The sequence below is a fragment of the Coptis chinensis genome, chromosome 8, assembly GCF_015680905.1.
Source record: "Coptis chinensis isolate HL-2020 chromosome 8, ASM1568090v1, whole genome shotgun sequence".
Taxonomy (NCBI): Eukaryota; Viridiplantae; Streptophyta; class Magnoliopsida; order Ranunculales; family Ranunculaceae; genus Coptis; species Coptis chinensis.
In genome coordinates, this window is record NC_141463.1 from 65,772,357 (window position 1) to 65,791,620 (window position 19,264).

The 19,264-nt window shown below is 34.9% G+C and overlaps 2 long non-coding RNA genes across 6 annotated transcripts; both read right to left on the minus strand.

The window, feature by feature from the left end:
- Positions 1-1,265: 1,265 nt before the first annotated feature.
- Positions 1,266-8,911, minus strand: LOC147482501 (uncharacterized). 5 transcript variants are annotated; one of them, XR_015204257.1, is made up of 9 exons: positions 8,387-8,911; positions 7,897-7,958; positions 7,744-7,804; positions 7,496-7,616; positions 7,261-7,355; positions 6,823-6,892; positions 4,038-4,140; positions 2,447-2,561; positions 1,266-2,147 (listed from the first exon to the last, which is right to left on the minus strand). It is a non-coding gene; the product is annotated as an uncharacterized LOC147482501 (long non-coding RNA). The 5 variants fall into 5 exon arrangements; XR_015204258.1 differs by having other exon boundaries at positions 6,823-6,896; XR_015204254.1 differs by having other exon boundaries at positions 6,823-7,136.
- Positions 4,445-4,851, minus strand: LOC147482502 (uncharacterized). The gene is made up of 2 exons (XR_015204259.1): positions 4,713-4,851; positions 4,445-4,623 (listed from the first exon to the last, which is right to left on the minus strand). It is a non-coding gene; the product is annotated as an uncharacterized LOC147482502 (long non-coding RNA).
- Positions 8,912-19,264: the final 10,353 nt, after the last annotated feature.

The following is a 19,264-nucleotide window of genomic DNA, read 5'->3' on the forward strand; positions in this document are numbered from 1 at the left end:
TTCATGTACATTAGTAACAATATATGCATTACCAATTTACCATTTGCTATTTATTTTGTATAATGATTCCACTACAAATAAAGCTAAATGCGACCCGGTAAATGTTGCTTCTTCCATGACATCCATAACCCAAAAGGGTGAACTTTCAATGTATTAAATTTTAACAAAAGAGATCACATAAACTCAATCCATTTTTTCACCTTATCAATTGCAAAGAGAAAGTATCATAAAGCATAGACAAAACACCGTCCAAAAGTAAATATATATTTTGTATCAGTGGAGTTTTATTTTGTAAAATCCAACCGCCCTAGAATGACTCTAATTCAAGTGAGTGATTATAACATACAATATTCTAGTTGAATTCTTTTTCAGTTCATCACTCGCGTCTAACTCACCATATACAAACTTTCAATGCAACTCAGATTTGGAGGTTTAATATAAGCTTTCATAAGGCATTAGGTTACCCTTTGTATGTTCATACCTAATCTTTTTCGTATCGTGATAATTGTCCATGCAATAAACCTTGTGTGTAAAACTGGCCTTCTGTGGGATTTTTGGTCTTGATTGTTGTCTGGCATTAGTATGCGGCCGAAAGATCAACACGCCTCTGCTATAATTTTGAATGAATATCTTTGAGGTGAACAAAACTTCAAAGGTGGCTCCTTAGGCTATGAAAGCATGTGTTTTTACGTGGTATTGTGATTTGGCGGTGCTCGGTAACTCTGTTGGGTCCTCATTCCTCAAAGCATAACTGGGAACCTTTACATTGTTGACTACATGCTTTGTCTGTATTTCATTTGTGTGCTTAGTTGGTGCATGTATTCCACTCATCCCTTGTAGCTTGATGTTGGCGGGGTTTTACGGGGTGCTCAACACTTCTTTGCTCTTACAGGACTCTGGATCTACATCCCACTTTACAGGCTCGTGTTTACAGGGCAACAGTTGCTTAGAGATAACTGGTTTGCGTGTTTGTGACACTGGTAAATATCTTTGTTTGTAGAATGTTTATGCATCTATTGAGCTAGTCTGTAATCTTGTAATGTGTTTTGTGAGACTACTATTGAGACCCTCCCAGTTGGCTCTCTTTGTTACAGAGCAGGTAAGCTTGTGAATACTTGGTGTTCAGGTTTCAAGGACAGCCAGACTCTTGTATATACCCGTAATGTTGAACTGTACGTGTCACCACACTCGGGTTGCAACATCCAATATTTAGAAAACCTTCTTCCAGCACAATTACTACCATTGATAGTTCACAATTACTACCATTAGAAAACCTGCTACATTGATAGTTCACAATAAACTGTTTTTACTCTGTACAGTAACTACGCTTTGACATATTTAGTTATCAAATCTGGTACGCATGACAACATATGACCAATTAGCCAAAACATTCTCACATTAAAACCGACATAAAAATCAAAACATAATGAATGGCCATTAACTAAGAAAGAAGGGGGATCACGACCAACTAATATCCTTATTTTCACTCTACTTGGTACAAAAATTCAAATCTTATGAGCATTCGAGTCATTTTTTGCACATTATGCAGAGAGATTTCTGATCCCCTCTTGTCAACAAAGTCTTCATGCTCATTATCTAAAGGATCATTCTGACCGTACCATAGCTGCTGCCACTTATTGCACCACCACTAAAAAATTATCATCACCGCCACCTCCAAAGATCTTCGGGCTCATTATCTAAAAAAGATCATTTTGACTATACCATAGCCACGCCACCACTTGCACCAACACTAAAAATTATCATCGCTACCTCCAACAAATGGCTGACACCATACTCCCCACCGCTTCCACCATAACCACCACCAGGCAAGTAGCACCTCCATCAAAATTGGTTCCACTACCATAGACACCACCTCCACCACCACCATAGCTGATATGCAGCCACCATAACCACGTGTCATGTGTCTTCACATCAGGTTAGAAAACGAAGGAGTGCATTTCAAGAAGCTTGGACAGATGGGTTTCATGTTAAGTCATAGAATTTACACACTTTTAACATGTAATTAACTTTCAAATTGATCTTGAATGTATCATGTTGACCTGAGCTCCTACTTGCACTTTTGTGGTGGTTAAGTACTCTTCAGTAGAATATGGCTTCTTCGTAAGTGATAGCATCTCAATACATTGCTAAATAAGATTTGATAGAAAATTAAAAGACAGGTTAGAGGCAGAAAACACATTAACCACATTAACAAAAACCTTAATAAGCACTATAATATTCTGCTTAAATTATAAATATTCCAAAGTACATACCAAAGTCACATCTACACCAAAGTCACATCTACAGAGCCAGATAGCCAATCTAGGCTTTGGCATAATAATTTAAAAAGTATGTGCAAATGCAAATCAAATGTAGGCTTCAGTCTGACTATTTATAAGATTATTCACGAACTAGATTGTTTATAGTATTAGCTACAAGAACTTACAATGGTCCATTTGATCTTAGAGTTAGAAAGTGAAAGCAATCATATTGCGAGGAGTATGTAGACATGTATCGAGCCTTCATCTTTCATCCAATGATCAGTGTAATGCAATTTTTTGCTGCAAAAGCAAAAACATAAAAATGATGAGAGCAGCACCAAGAAAAAATATATATGAGTTCTAGTGTCTCGAAACCCTTTTATCTTCTTTAAATTGGGGAAGAAAGCAGAAGTATTAGGCAAGAAATTGCATTTATCAAAAGCGGTGTTACTAAAAAATGAGAAAAGGACAATAAAAAAGCATACACTACTGGAAACGGCATCCACTTCCAATCATAAAAATTTCGATATCAATTTTAGAGCACCTACTGCAATGAAAGAAATTAACATGACAAACCACAAACTCATTAACAACTACTAATGGGAAGACTTTAAAAAGAGGACAACTACTACGTACAACAACACTAAAAGGGTAGTTGCAGGATGCTTTCTGACTCGGATTCCTATCTACAATGTAGCACTTGATTTTTTCACACAATAATTATGTGTTTTGTTGCCCTTGGTATTTTTTTAAACAATAATTGTTTTTCAAAATAGGTGTAAATAATTTGCAAGCAATGACATACTAGTGCAACTTTGCTTGATTCTTCCTTATGGTCAAAAGTAAAAAAAGTTAAGACTACATAGTACATATATAATTAATGGCTCTAAGATTCTATTTAATGCACTGTTAAGCTGTTGATTACTTCAAATTTCAAGAGCAAATCTACATGAAACTTTGGCATACACTTTTCAAGACTTGAGCATTTCTATGTCCTGAATCCGAACCTACCTATGCAATGCATAAAAAGTTGCTAGTACTATTATCATGTCATATTTGTTATCGAAGAAAAAGTAATCTAAAAGTAATTTAGTGACTTGAATATACCCTTGAACCAAAAGACACCTAAGAAAGATTTATGTACTATCAAGTTATACATTTTTTTTATACACACACACACCCAAGAAGGATTTTAAACTCGAAACGTTAGTTCAACGACTGAATTTCTTTAACTCACCCCCTACTATAATATACTTACCCACTTTAGTTAGACTGAAATCAGAAGAACCACGAAAGACGTATATAGATTCTTCAGACATACGATAGTCAAGACTGATTAAACATGACATTGTCTTCTTTAGTCTGCAAATTAAATGTCATATTACGAAGAAATCCTTACCAATATCTTCATCTTGATAAGTACATTTTAACCATTAAGAACATAAACTATGGTACGTTCTTACGTTTTTTTATTGTACAAATCAAAGTTTTTCTGTTTCTTTTCCAAATGATGTAGGCAAAGAAACTATTCCAGTTAGTGAAAAAGAGCTGACTTCAGAACCAAAGACAAACTTCAATCATTCATTATGGAGGTATTGAATCATCGATTTGACACAAAGAGTTGATTGCAAATTAATCGCAGATTGCAAAATCATAAAAAAATAAACATTCGAAAAATCCCAGCATCACCAACACAAAGCACTCATTTATATACATATGTTAAGTTATATACTTAAACTGAAAAAAGTGAGCCAACACAAAGCCTATGAAGCTTACCAACTTATGGTCTTTCCTCCTGTGAAAATTTCTCCAGATCCTCTCGATCTCTGATTGTTGCCAAAGTAGATACTTTGAGCTGGTACCATTGTTTATCGAAAACCTGCAAAGTGATTCAAGGTTTGACAATACGTTTTATAGTGCTGCAACAACTATTTCTACAATAATAATTTGTAAAGAAGCAATTTATCAACCTTGAATTCTTTCTTCACTTTCAATGAAACATGATGATTGCCAAGTACAATACACATTCTGATAGTTTCACTAATAATCGAATCAACACTCGAATCGAGGCACATAGCAAAGTAGCAAAAGTGCAAAACCATTAGGGCTTGACAAAAGTTTGATTAAGTGCTGATAGAATGATACCGTGGTCCATGGATGAATCATCCATCTTTCCCTCATTGTTTAGCGTGGTTCAATTTTGATTTCCAAAACACTGATTGTAACCCATAAATTTCTAGAGTCTGTAGACTCCTTTGTAAACGATCGATCACTTCTGTGGATTTTACTTTGGGCTCTCAGTAATTTTCCATAGCAGTTGAATGCAATGCAATCCCAAATCCGCACCAATTTACGCACTCACCTGCTCCAGTGCCACATTCAAATTTTCTCTCTTGTAATTCAATCACACAATCGCCCTTATGCATTTGCATATGAATCAGAAAAAATTACCTTTGGAAATAAAATCAAATTTCACTGGGTAATATTCTTGTCTCTTAGTCCTAAAAACCTCAATATATCGCCTACCCATGCTTTGCCTATTTTTCTAAAGAGCAAAATCAACCTGAAGAAGATACCCCAAAACATAAAACGCCTCGCCACTGAACCTCCCGTCCTTGTTGACCAACAGAATGTCAACTATGTCAAGACCATTGAAGAACTCAACAATATCTGGTTCAACACAATCAAAGGGGAGTCTGCGCAATCGGACAATAGAAAAAGGTGGTGGTGGTTGAGCACTGTAAGCATATGAAAGAGGATGAGGAGATGGTGGTGGAGAAGCACTGCACATGAAATTGGAACCAGGTGGCACCCCATAAAAGGATGGAAGCTGATCAATTATGTGTTGCCGTTTAAGACCCAAATCACGCCATATTTCCTTCAAAAACAAATAAAAATATAAAAAAAGAGCACAAACTCAATATTCACCTGAATAAGATCATTGGGGTCGAGGACATTTGCAATGGCATTGGCAAAAGGTTCCTAGTCATCTTGACTCAACATACCACCAGTAGGGTCAGCAATTTTGATTGTGTGAAGCTGCTGTAATCATCAATCCAATGACTGATTTCGTTTTAATTGATCTCTGATTTGAAGAGAGTCTCTCGCTTATTATTCTTTCTTTTTTTGTGAGACTTGAAACTTCAATAATGTTGGTAAGGTTATCGAGGGCTTGAAGGGATAACTTTATTTTAATTTTGGAAGAAGAATAAGAAATAGGATTTGAAGAGATGATTTTTTTTTTTTTTTTTTTTTTTTTTTTGAGTTGGGAGTGTTTTGTACAATTAAAAAGAGAGATTGGAAAGAGGAGTTTTGTTTTTTCTCTATTTTGGGTTACAAACAATTAAAATCGGCAAAAAACGGCGTAGATTTGTTTTTTTTATGCTGAATTATTATAAAATCTGATGTGTCAGTCTCAAAGAAAAAAAGAGGGCTGACGTGGGTCACTGGGAGCATTCTCAACTACTCAGTATTCATGGTCTTTGATATCTCCAGACTATACACATAATATAGATACAAGCACGATTAATCCATGAAAATTACTTATATAACATGCAAAATTTGTACCATGCAAAGATTTCATGCTTATTCCAATTCAGTGGAATGTTGTAATTTTAAAAAACATAATAGAATAGGCAATAGGTCTACACTAACCTCAATAGGGATTTTGTAACGCCCCAAAACTCGAACAATTACAAATCTATAATACGTGACTTTTCTGGTAAAATTTCGACAGAATCTCCTCTGTATTTTCGATATTTCATGAACATAAAACTTGTCATAACCTAAAAATCAAAACAATATACATCTCATTGATCAACTCAACAACTCAGCTACTAAACCCTCTCGATCAATACCAGAGCAGTTAAGTAACCAGTGTACAAAAATGAGATCACAACAACACTGAGACTTAGTACTTGAATGTCTCGACTAATGCCAGATCATCCAAGCACATCGTTCTAGTCAATATGAGCTTATACCTATGCTTGAACCGCTGCCTCTAGTTTCATCTCAAACTTTACAACGGAACTAGTAAAAGAATTAGGAGCACTCCATCAATCTAAAGTAACCTTTAAAACAAAATTTGACAAACCATACATTCAACAACCTTCCTACTGGTTATTTTGGTCGAATTCCACGCTAGAAGACGTAGATAATTCCACCATATGAACTAGTGAAATATCTAACAAACTTGACCTAATATAGTTATTTCATAGGAACAACTAAACATCATAGACCATGTGTGCCTCCTATATATGCTTGCATTTGTAAGGTATTCCTACAAAATTCAACAACTTTTGGGCTATTCTCAATTTAAATAGCATAAGTTGTACTCTAGGTAAATTTGCCCCACTCAATAAACTTGTAGAAAAATATTACAACTTAATTTCAAAAAGTGTAGTATGTGTTGATGCAAAAAATATAATAAATATTCAACGTGAAAGTGTTGATCTCTACAAAGGCAAAAAGCTATACTCAATTCAAAGTTCAAACTACAATAACTATTTAGATTCAAAGAGTTCATGGCTACTAAAGAATTGAACAGAGAACTACCACGTACCGGGTGCTAGTTACGTCATGCATGGCTCCTTTCTACAGGAGTCTCGCCACTAAAAGCTTAATGAGCAAATCTGTCTAAACAGTGTGGAATCAACACAAAAATAACTAGCTACTAAATATAAGAGCACAAAAATAAGCTTAATTAAGAAGAGGTACTTCAAATATCACATTGAATAAAACATTCTAAAGTTTCCATTTAGCATCTATTGTAACTAAGAAAGGCAATACATAACAAAAAATAAAAATTAGCTAAAGAAAGTTCCTTGACTAATATCTAGCAAACCCATTGCACTTCTCTATATTCTATCTTTGTTCCTGCATATTAAGAGAAAAAAAAATGCAAATGACAAAATAGGATGATGCCTATCACTTTTAATTGAAAAAATTAGTAGTCCACTGAATAATCTATCAACTATGAAAAAATTACGCATTAACGTACCTATCACTTTTAATCCTTTAACAAACCTTCGGTCCTTCAATTCATTTGCTTAGCAAACTTAGAGTACCACTTGTCGTAAATCAAGATATGAATAACTGAGAAGTAAGAATTAACACCCAAATCAAAATGAAGAAAAGAATATAGTTCAGCTACAAGAACCAAATGTCATAGAGAACTCAAGACACCTAACGAGAGGAAGCAAACTCAATGAAATCACAAATGAATGAGGGCCTACCTTACTCACAGCAGTGTCAAAGATTTGACATTGGGCATCCATCTAATAACACCGTATGTCTGCATAACTACTTTGCTCATCATTTTTGTATCAACTATATCCACATAAATTGCACCATTGACTACGACATTGTGGTTATCCAACAAAAGACAAGATTCATTAAAAAAAACCAAATAATCAAATTCTCGCAACCAAAAGGAAGAAAAGAAAATAGAAATACGAAATGGCGGAAATTTTAAAACACTAACCTGATTCCAAAAGTACAGTGAAAGTGTTGATCATTACAAAGGGAAAGGAACCCAATTCAAACTACAATGATTCATTCTATTTAGATTCAAAGACTTCAAATCAGTTAAAAGTGTCAAGACTACTAAAGATTTGAACAGAGAACTACCGGGTACCTTGTGCTAGCTACTTCATGCGTAGATCCTTCCTGCATGAGTCCCACCACCAGAAAAATAACCTAGAAGCATTCAAATTTTCACAAATAGACTTAGATAAATTCCATAATATATGAACTGGTTTTGTTCACCCATTTTTCAGAAGAAAAAGCTAGATCTGGAAGGTTTATTTGAAACTAAAAATGGAACTTTTTAAGAATGAGGTGTACTTAGACGCAAGAAACCGTAAGTCCTCAACTCTAAAGAATGGCATTAGTCAATCAGTGGAACATAAAGAATGGCATTAAAATATTTTGCAATTGTGAAACTCTAGCTTGTTGGCTAATGTATGTATATGAACCCAAATAAAAATGGTCAAATTCAGTACTTCTCTAAGTAGCAGTAATTGGACCAAAGAAGCACAAAGTTGAACACTTTGTGTCGTCACTTGGGTGTTCTAGAACCTACCAAGTAAACACAGGATGCAAAAGCAAGGGTTACAGTGAATTACCAATAACACATTACAAATAGCACTATGTTGTTGGATCCAATTTCAGCCTCTGATATATAACCAGACTCACCAGCTAAGCATTTTATCAAACGTCTTCTGCCCACAAAACAGAATCCCCACGCATTGAAATAATTTCAAACAGCTACATAATAATCATTTTACATATGCTTTAACAAACAACCCACTTTCGTGAAAATACTAAATTTTCTATCAAAACGTTTAAACTAGGGATAACCATATTTGGAATTTAAAACTAGAAAGCCTGATTTAGAGGAATTAAAGAGAATCGTTGATACTTGACCGTCGATTGTACGGTGGTCATGAATTTATTTTGTAAAAATAGAGATAAAATTCTAACAATTGAAGCTGGGGCCTTTTAGAATGAAAAGATTAGAGGAAAGAATGAATTTTGATTGGAGGTGGTGGAGACTGGAGAGAGGAAATCAGATCGTGGTTAATTAAAAGAAGAAAAACAACAAGCCACCCACTTAAATTTGGGCTTTTGGTTTGAGCGAGCCCAAAATTGGGTGTTCGAGTCCAGCAATGACCCGGGCACAGCAGTGAGCTCATAAAAATGCAATCCTAAGCTTCTCACTAAAAAAAAATGATAGCACTAAATGAAGAAACGCTATCCCCAAAAAAATTATAGCCTTTTTTTTTTTCTAAATCTATTAAACAAATGCTATCTATTTGCATTTTTGTAGTAATGGGGGTAATGCCTACGTTCACCAACAAAAAGAGATTCAATTATTTCCAATAGAGAAAACAAATTACAAACACTCACCAATACCCAAGAGCCCCAATGGAACTCACAAATTCTCTCTCACCAATTTCTCATAACAATTTTGGCTCTCACCATTTTTCTACAACTTTGGCTCTCCTCTTTTGCTTGCCAAACACACATATCAATGGATATATTGACCCAATGATTTCCCAAAGCGTGTGTGATTACAATTTAGTAATTGGTTTCTAAAACAATTACTAATCTAATACGTAATACCAATTAGGAGATGTCATGGCGGTGGTTTAAGTCCAAACCAAATTTGGCAACAAGCAAAAAAAAAAAAAAAAACCATGCAGTGCTTTCCAATTTGATGCACCGACTTATTCCAACAATTCTCCACCTCGGTGAAAATTTTTGCAACAAATCTGAGCTGACCAACCAACAACAATCCAATCAACCAATGAGAGACACCAAACAACAACCAACCAATGTCTCGAAGGACCAACAAAACTGTACCACATAGTGGCTGCCTACGTATATACCCAGCCAAGGGATCAAGCCATTGTAGTTCTTCCAACTTCAATCAACAACAAAGCCCATCAATGCCCCAAAGGACGTGAGTCCCTAAAGAATCACCAACCAATTTCAACAATATGGGGTTCATACTACCAAATACCATTTCCACTGCCAAGTTCTAGAGAAGTTACAATACCTTCTCTCGGATTACGAGATGTTCCAATCCAATTCCTTCTCTAATATTTGGAGATGTTCCAATACCCTGAAACCGTGTACGGTTACCAACAACCCCAAAACCATATACAGTTCCCAACAACAACAAGGGACTTCGCAGCTACAATATACTCATGGGCTTGCATTGAGAATTTTCAACAACAACTGTAGCTTCTAATCTTTCATTAGCTGCGTACCCATCCAAACTTTCATCACAAAGAGCGACAGTTTGAGATATCTCTTCCACATCCAATTCAAAATGCCTAAATGAAATGACATTCCGTTCCTTTCAAGAGCCACGATATATCATCATAGTAGAGTTTACAACAACCAAATATGGAAAACAATCTCCACATGCTCCAATTAACCACACCTCTAGTTAGGAAGCTAGTACAAATTCTTTCGCCTTGTGCTTTTCATTACCACACATGCATCAATGATCAGCTTCCAAATGTGCGTTTTATTATCCTTACATTACTGCATTACAACCCTTCTTACACATAGTGAAAAGAGAACTCATAGCTTTTATTGTCTTTTTCAGATTACAGAGCAATTCATATCACTTATCATAAAAGCTGCATCTTAGCAAAAAAAAAGAACCTTATTTAAAGCATATTTAATGGTGAGACCTCTTGAGCACCAAACACCAAATTCAAAAAAGAACCTTATTTAGAGCATCTTTAATGGTGAGACCTCTTGAGCACCAAACACCAAATTCTTGAAAATTTGGTGTTTTTCATCTTTAATGGTGAGACCTCGATCTTGAATACCAAACCAAACACCAAATCAGATGGAATTTGGTGTTTGCTTTGGGGCTGAACCAAATGTACGATGTAGTACGTGTTTCGAACACCGCGCGGCTTTCCTAACACCACGTAGGCAAAAACACTTTCTCATTTCTAGACAAAAATAAGCCTCTATTATGGGCTTTTCTCTCGCGTTGTTCCGAAAGCAGCAGCTGTGTTGGGCTTTATTTGGCGCGGTTTTGGAAACACCGCGACATACATTTGGTGCCCACTCTTTGATATTTCCACTGAAGTTGTTTGGTGTTTATTTGGTTTCGTGTTGGTTTGCTCAAAAAAATTTGGTGTTTTTCAGGTCTCACCATTAAAGATACTCTTAGGAAAGAATTGAGGTTAGAGCAGGTCCAATGGAGGGCTGCTAAAAGGTGTCAAATAGGCCTTTTAGCAGGCCCAACCATATTTAGCAGGCCATAACCAAAAAACCATTCCAATCACACATTTTAGCAGTTGTTAAGTTTGAGAGACTATGCCATCTATATAGGGCAGTTACTAAAAATGCAAATTTCTTTCTCTTCTCTATTTCTCTCTTCTCTCTTGTATCTTCCCTCTCAATCTCGCGGCCTCCTCTCTCTCACCTCAATTTTTTATTTACATTTTGATATACATTCACCAGGTATGAATTATTACAACTTTAAAATTCGATTTTATTGAGTTTATTTTGATTGATTGTGAGTTATTTTGATTGTGAGGTTATTTTGATTAGTTTAATTTTGATTGAGGTTATTTTGATTGAATGTTGACTGTTGGAATTGAATATTGAATTGAATTGAATGTTGAATGTTAAATTTTAGAATTGAATTGAATTGATGTTAGAATGCTAATTTGAAATTGTGCATTTTGTTTAAATTGAAGTTATAAAGATGATATTGTTGATTGACTTGCAGGTGCCACACAAAATGAGTAACAAGGGTAAACGATTTTTCGGTCAAAAATTAGTTAGTAGATTGACACAAGAATCGACGTCAGCACTAAACGTCGATGAAGTCTATAATTTGCAAAACCCTCCAGTAATTGAATTTCCTGACCCAGTCGATCTACTAATACATGCTACATTGGCTAGAAACCCGAAAACTCACATCTCTCATCGTGTAAATATGATAAGCATTTGATTGTTAAATTTGATTTATTTAACATCATAATTTGTATTTTCTTTAATTTTAATGAATAAATATTTTGAATAAATGTTTAGGGAGGGGGGGGGGGGAGATGAAATTATGGTGTTGTTGGGCATCCGTAAACAATTGGTGGAAGATAATGGTTGCCAAGGGAGATTGTTTTGAAGACATAAGAAATGAAATTTTACAATTTTCGTTTGGGTCATTGTTTCGATGTGGTTATCAAAACGCCGACCGTGGTTTGATATATGCTTTGATCGAGCGGTGGTGGGATACAACTCACACTTTCCACTTTCCACAAGGCGAGATAGGCATCACTCCAATAGATGTTACTATGCTCACGAGAATGAGCGTAGAAAGGAAAAAGGCTGTTATGTTTGGAGAAAGTCGGTTCGTGACTTTTGATTATGCACAACAAAAATGGCCGAATATAAGGTCGGAGCATTGGGCTAAAGGTGGTACAAACCTTCATTTTTTGTGAATGAGTTCATGGAGAAGACGAAAGAGAGTGACGAAGGTTGGTGCCCGACGAGTACAGATCGGGAGAGATATTTGAGAGCATTCTATTTTTACTTAATCACATAGTGTTTCTTCCCCACGGGTGATAGTTCACTGAGATTAGGTTGGATAGAGTGTTTAGTTTAGTTAGATTACATGCATAAGTATAATTAGGGTGGTGCTATGTTTGGAGCTTTGATTTACACGTTGGATCAAGTGTGCCGAGTCACAGCTAATGTTGCAGATGGTCAATGTGGTGGCTTCACCCCTCTTTTACAAGTAAGTTTTAAATTTTTAGTATAATAACTTTATGATAGTATTATAATTTTTAAATTACGTACAAGTTTGATTTTGATATTTATTTTTATGATAGTATTGGTGGCATGAGTACGTACCTACCATGGCTTCTCTTCTGAGACCGAACATGGACCGTGATATCGTCCCACGGATTAGAGCATGGATGAATGACTTTAAAGATCACCAAAGTGGTCAAGGACGCCACAACATTCACTTAGATCATAACCAACTCGAGACTAGGTCGGCATTGGCGATACAGTGGACACCATTGTTTCATACTCGATATATGCAATTAAATGTTGATGATGTGGAGGGAGATACCATGGATGATGTTTGGTTACGTGATGCGATTCAGTGTGTACGTCGTTCGTATAATCTTAAAATGCACTAAATCGTCTTTGAGTTTGGAGGTATCATCATGTGGTACCTGGGCAATAGGTCTTGGCACCAAATCGTTGGGACACCTTTCATCCCACACCCTCCTCCGGAGAATATGTGTCCATTGGGAAGAGTCAGTCAGTGGAGGTCCTATCTTAGAATGCATGAAGACTTGTGGCCACAAACTTATCTATATTTAGATGTGAATGGTGACTACGACAGTTACTAGGATCGCATCTCAAGAGGGGTCCTATATTGCCAGCTAACATGTACAGAGTTGCTAACATGGACTTTGTGGGACATAAGGCTATTTATAAGTGATTTGCGTACCCCACACCCTGCTAAGCTTTACTCTTCATCTCAAGGTCCTTACGAGGCTTTTGTTCCAACTCCTTCCGATCCAAATAACCCATGGAGCTATGACATAGTTACATCTCAGGGAATACATGTCGCCATACCTATACCTCATGTTGATCAAAGTTATCTTCTGAACCTTGTCCCGGATTTTGACACTCTAGAGGTTAGTATTTGGTTTATATTTTGAAACTTGAATTATATTTGGTTTATAGTGATGATTTTTCTTAAAGTTATTGATTTTTTTGTAGGCTACACTTAGAGCGTGATATGCCGAAATCGCAATTTTAATGATGCATGGGATCGCGGATTCGTTATGACTACTGACAAACGAATCTTGTCATTATTTGGTGGCCGAGCGAGAAGAGAAGCAAAAGTTAGAAGTGCAGATTCTAGAAATGACATTGTGAGAATCACGGTGAGGGAGTAAATCAAAGAAGAGGCAACCTGGCGAGGGTTCGAGTCGAAATTAGTTTATTTTTTTTTATGTTTGTATTGATTGATGTTTGTATGAATTATGTTTAATGAATAAATTGAATTATGTTTGTTTAATGAATGAATTTTGGTTAGTTGAATAGATGTGTGGATTGTTGAGTTGTGGAATGAATGATAATGGATTGGGGAGTGAGTGGATATGAATTTGTATATGAAAAGAAGAACAAGATTTCTCAGTTTTTGCGTTTGCCAGGTATAAACGACAGAGTTTCTGCCGTCCATCCATTTAATTAAAACGGGAGACAGACGACATAGTTTCTACCGTCTGTACATAAATAATCAATAGACGGCAGAAACTATGTCGTCCGTCTTCCGAAACTTATTATAGCAGCTGCTAGCGAAGGTCTTAACTTTGGCTGGGTTTTTGACTCCTTCAAAATTTAAGACCCTTTTAGTAGCCCCATTGGAATGACATTTTTGTGATTGGGGTGCTATATTTGCCTTTAACAGCCCATATAGCCCCCATTGGACTTGCTCTTAGAATTTCAGTTTTAGTTAGGGTTGGCTAATTTTGTGATGCCTGTATACTTTAAATGGGTCGTGCAAAACTTTAATAGTCACAAGAAGATGATCAAATGTTTGAAGCTCATAAAAAACAAGATGAGGTTGAAGAACATTTCTTTAATTAGTATTTATGTAGATGTGGTATAACACCCCGTTTATTTTCTTTATATTTTTTTCCCATTTATTAGAGTTTAACAAGTAATAATAAGATTTTTTTAAAAAAAAAGATAAAGAAAAGAAAAGATAAAGATAAAATAAGATAAGATAAAAACGTGGGAGAGTTAGAGGGGTTTGGTTACAACCGAACCCTCCCTCTTTGTTAGCATTTTTTTTTTCTGGTTTCTGAAATACAAGAGAAAAATAGAGAGAGACGTACAAGAGAAAAAAGAGAGAGATAGCTATTGTTTGAGAGTGCTTGAAAGATAAAGGGGTGGAGGAAGACAACACCTTACCATTGATTTTCGAGTTTGCCGATTATTTTGCTTTCACTAACATTTTCGTTTTTCGATTAATATATATATATATATATATATATATATATATATATATATATATATTCATTACCATTTTATAAAAGTTCCATATTTAATTATGAACGTTTGCTATTTGTTTTGAAATTTTAATTGTCTTTCGGAAAGATTATATGTTTGCAAAATTCTGCACAAGTAATGACTTTTGACTTAGATTCGACTAATTAGATGATGTAACTAGTTTTTTGACAGAACTAAACAATTTTAGTTCTCTGAGTCATTTTTCATTTCCAATTGGCCTTGACTGATTCCACTTTATATTCTATTTGATGTGAATTTTACAAGAAAGTGCGTCAGAAAATTGAATAGCAGTATTTAAGTTGTTGGGTCTGTTCCATCACATAGTTTAGGGTACATACTAAACGAATTAGTGTTTAGGAATTTTTGTATTGAAATGGATTTTCTGTCTAATTTTCAGAATGGTATAATTGATTCAAACCTTTGATTATATGAATTCTCTAGAATTTTTAGAATGGACAAAGGTCAAACTGTCCTACATGCATAGAACAATATACGTAACTTATTAGTGTAGGTTTTAGCTGTACAAGAAAAAAAATGTAATGATCATGCAATTTGCATCGTATTAATATTTCAAATAAATGTGTATTTATTGGAGGAGCAATTATTTATTTGTCTAAAGAGTTCTATTACATGTATTGGAATAAGAGTTGCATGCATAATTGTTTGATGAATATTGTATGTATAGAGCGTATATTGGTAGCTAAAGATTTGGTGTGGTATTATGCAATTATATATATTGGCACTGATGGACTTTGACTTTAAATATGTGGCCTATAAGAACTACGAAGGTTTGATTCCAATCTTGAAAGATTTGGATACGTAGGTAGCTTTGAGTAAAAGTGCAACCATTATATTATAAATTATATATTAGTTTTTGTGATAACTATATGTGTATAATGTGAGTATTTAATTGTGTACGTGATTGTAGCTGTTTGAATTGTATTTGATTGATAACCATTTGTCACACCCCGAATTTCGACAAAATCATAAAAACAATATTTGTTCCAAACTTTTCGATTTTCGAGGTGTGATGCACACTCAACTTCCAAAAACCCATATAAATTTCAAATAAACAAAAGTCCTCTTCATTACAAAAATTCACAAGTATGATTAAGTTATAAATTTCCTTTCAACAACTCTTTAATTATAATTAGAACTGAAAATACAAAAAACATTGTCTCAATTAAAAATCTATTACACCTCAAGGGAAAACAAGACATATCCTGTAATGAGACGCTAACACGAACCACAAGCAGCAATCAACCTTCTTCAACACTAATCCTGTCAAGACTTATCAACTGTGTTCATTTTATGAACACACTCGATAAACAAACATGCAAATCGGGTCAGCATTATAAACAATGTTGGTATGAGTAGCCCTAATATACAAAATATACTTATACATATATATACATACACAATCCATAAGGCAGTTAGTTCCTCCACCGAGGCGCTTTAACATCCAACGAATAATACAATATTCTTAAATACAATAATTAAGGCAGGTAGTTCCTCCACTGAGGCGCCTTAGTTTCCAATTCAATAATAATAAGGCATTTAGTTCCTCCACCGAGGCGCCTTAGCTTCAAACCGTACTAGATCAACTGCATCTAATAATAAAATAACAAAACTAAAACTTACTCTATACTTAAACTGGTGTAGGCCTAATCACAGAGTATGCCACACCTACATAAATAATTAATTCAACCCACCCTTCTGCAAAACCATTGTGAATGCAACATAAATTACAATAAATCATTTATTATAGATTTAACATATACTTTGATATCTCATCACAATTATTGTTTAGAGTTTCTTTAAGTGTCTTTAGAATCACGTCGTCTATATGTTTTACCTAGTTTCCCTGGCTACCACAATCGCTCCCCAATGCCGAACATGTACATCCACATGTCTCCCCTCACGTAATGAACCACTCCGTGCGTAATTACCCTAAGCGGGATATCGCATACCAGGTAACCCCCACACAAACGTCATTACGTGGGTACTGCCACTATTCGGCATAAAATATCGCGCGTCTCGTTCTAATTTTGCAAACGAGAAAATCAAACCACTATTCAGCTACGATTGCCCTATACATGGGTCAATCAACATCTCATACCCCTACATAAGGCCCAATCATATCACATACGCCCTTCACATGGGCCAATCACATGAGTTGTGGTAGCTAGGTTCTAGGATTTTCGTTAAATAATTTATTCAGATATCATATGTTTGTATCTTATAACCATCTCACTCTATCATGTGTCAAATAAAATATATTGCACTAAACCACAATCCCTTTTGAAATATCCACAAATATTATACTACTTCATAACAGGATCTCACCGATATAATAATGGAGCGTTAACATTTATTTCTCAAAAATATCGCATTTAATATATATCATAACATACCATATAATGTCACAATTGCTCCAAACGTACCGCGTAACATTTTTATAGCGTTTTAAGAATATCATGTCTCTTAAAATTTCACTCTCGTCACATGTCAAAATTACACAATATCAACGTCAAATCTTTCTTAGATAATGACAAACCAATTTACACAGGCTTCTACAACATGCTACCATTAGATTAGTCCATAAAATTTAATATATACAAAATGTACGTAACGCAATAAACAGTCAACGGTCAACAGTCAAAAGGCCAAACCCAACAGTCACCAGTCCCAAATCGGTGTTCGTCCATACGGGTCCTGACGCAAACCCGTATGCACAACACTTCAACTTATAGTCCTAATCCAACTAACCAAAACAAAGCCCAAAACTAAGGCCCAAAACGAAAGCCCAAAAGTCTAAACACTTAAATACCCAATTGGACCCATTTTAAGTCATATGGACCAGCCTAAAACCAAAAATAGAATTGGCCCAAAGAAATCACTAATTAGTTTTGGCCCAAAGAAACAAACTAAGATTTTGGCCCAAGAAAACAAAACTGAAAATTTCGGCCCAAGGCCCACTAAGAGGTCGTCTTCCTCACCTCACCATCAGCTCTCCTCCACCACGAGTTCTCCTCTTCCTCCACTTTCATCTCACCGATTTTACTCCTGATGAAAACCCCTAATACTTTAACAAACACAAAAACCCCATACATTACATCGATCCCCTTCCTCCAAACTAGATCTGGACCGCCATTAACAAATCTTGAGAGCTTCAACATCACCTCTACACACTACCAAACACAACTGAAACAGTTCGGTTTTGGATTACTAATAAAACCCCATACTATCATATAATCAAAACTTGATTCCCATCACTTACATACCCAAAATCTAGTTCGACTCCATTAACACCTTTACAGAGCTTCAACAGTTCAACCACACTAAAATTCAAAACACCCAACTCAATCAACAACCAATAACCAATCGACATAAATCAACAACCCATTTGATCATCCAAACAATTTTATTCACACAACTAAAGACAGTATAATAACTTGCGAAATTCATATAATATAAAAATTTTGGGGCAGTATATCTCCATTAACAATTTATAACAATTTGAAAATGGTAATAGGGACACTATTTAAACCATATATTCGACCATACGATCAACAGTATGTATTTCAAAGTCGGCGGACATATATAGCCTTGAAAATGAGTAGAAGAATCTTTGGAAAGCGAAACCTTATATATATTTGACCATTTTTAAATAGAAGTAAAAATCTAGGTTCAGTGAAAGATAAAAAAAAAAAACAATAACTACTCACCTATAGTATCGCGAAAAAGTAAATAGAATATCACGCCAGAAGTCCGATCCCAAGTTAGCTAAAAGATGCACGATTCGTGTCTCCGTTATTTCTTTTAGTTAACTAGTCTAGTTCTAAGCAAAAACTTATTTTTTCTTAAAAATCCTAAATTTATGATAAACCATTCCATTCTAAAGAATTTATATTCAGCTTAATATTTTAGAAACTTTTTATTTTACCAACTATCTCTATTCCTAATTATAAAATATTCTTATATACTATAAGTATTATATTTATTATATACATTATATTAATATATCTTTTGAAAACTTTCCAAATATTAAAAATCTCTACACAAAAATTCAAAATTCAAAATACTAATTTTCCTTCCTTTCTCTTTCTATAAAAAAAAAATCAAGCTCACATTTACTAGCCCGTTGACCAAGAAATAAATATCAAATTCCGAAATACTAAATATTGTTACAAAATAATGTAAAAATAATTTGGGGTCTTACACCATTCGTGTTGTGTTCAATGATATTTAAATGTGTGCATGATTGGTTTGCATTGATGCGTGAAAATAGCTTTATGCACGTGTGATTAATTTTTGTGCATGATTAATGCTAGTACAATGATAAGTGAGTTGAGAATAATATTTTCAACGAGTCGACCACACCTTTAGAACTCTCCACGCCTCAGGATTTGGTAATGATATAATATAAC